Genomic DNA, 225 nt, shown 5'->3' with positions numbered 1-225 from the left:
ACCATTTTGCTTCAGCTTCTCTGAAGAGAGCAGGAGGATCCAAACTAATTCTCCCTCAAGATGTTTGATGAAGTTCTGTGGTTGACTGTTTTGAACAATTTATTAACAACTGGCCTATTCTCATAAAAATTTGTGAAGAAAACCGTGATAAAATAGATGGAAGTATCTCATCCAAAGTAACTAATGTTGGATTAAAGAGGAATGTAGCTGATATGCTCAGTATAC

The sequence above is a fragment of the Crocodylus porosus genome, unplaced genomic scaffold, assembly GCF_001723895.1.
Source record: "Crocodylus porosus isolate Cpor-Errol unplaced genomic scaffold, CroPor_comp1, whole genome shotgun sequence".
NCBI classification, from domain to species: domain Eukaryota; kingdom Metazoa; phylum Chordata; order Crocodylia; family Crocodylidae; genus Crocodylus; species Crocodylus porosus.
Note: the sequence above shows the minus strand (reverse complement) of the source record.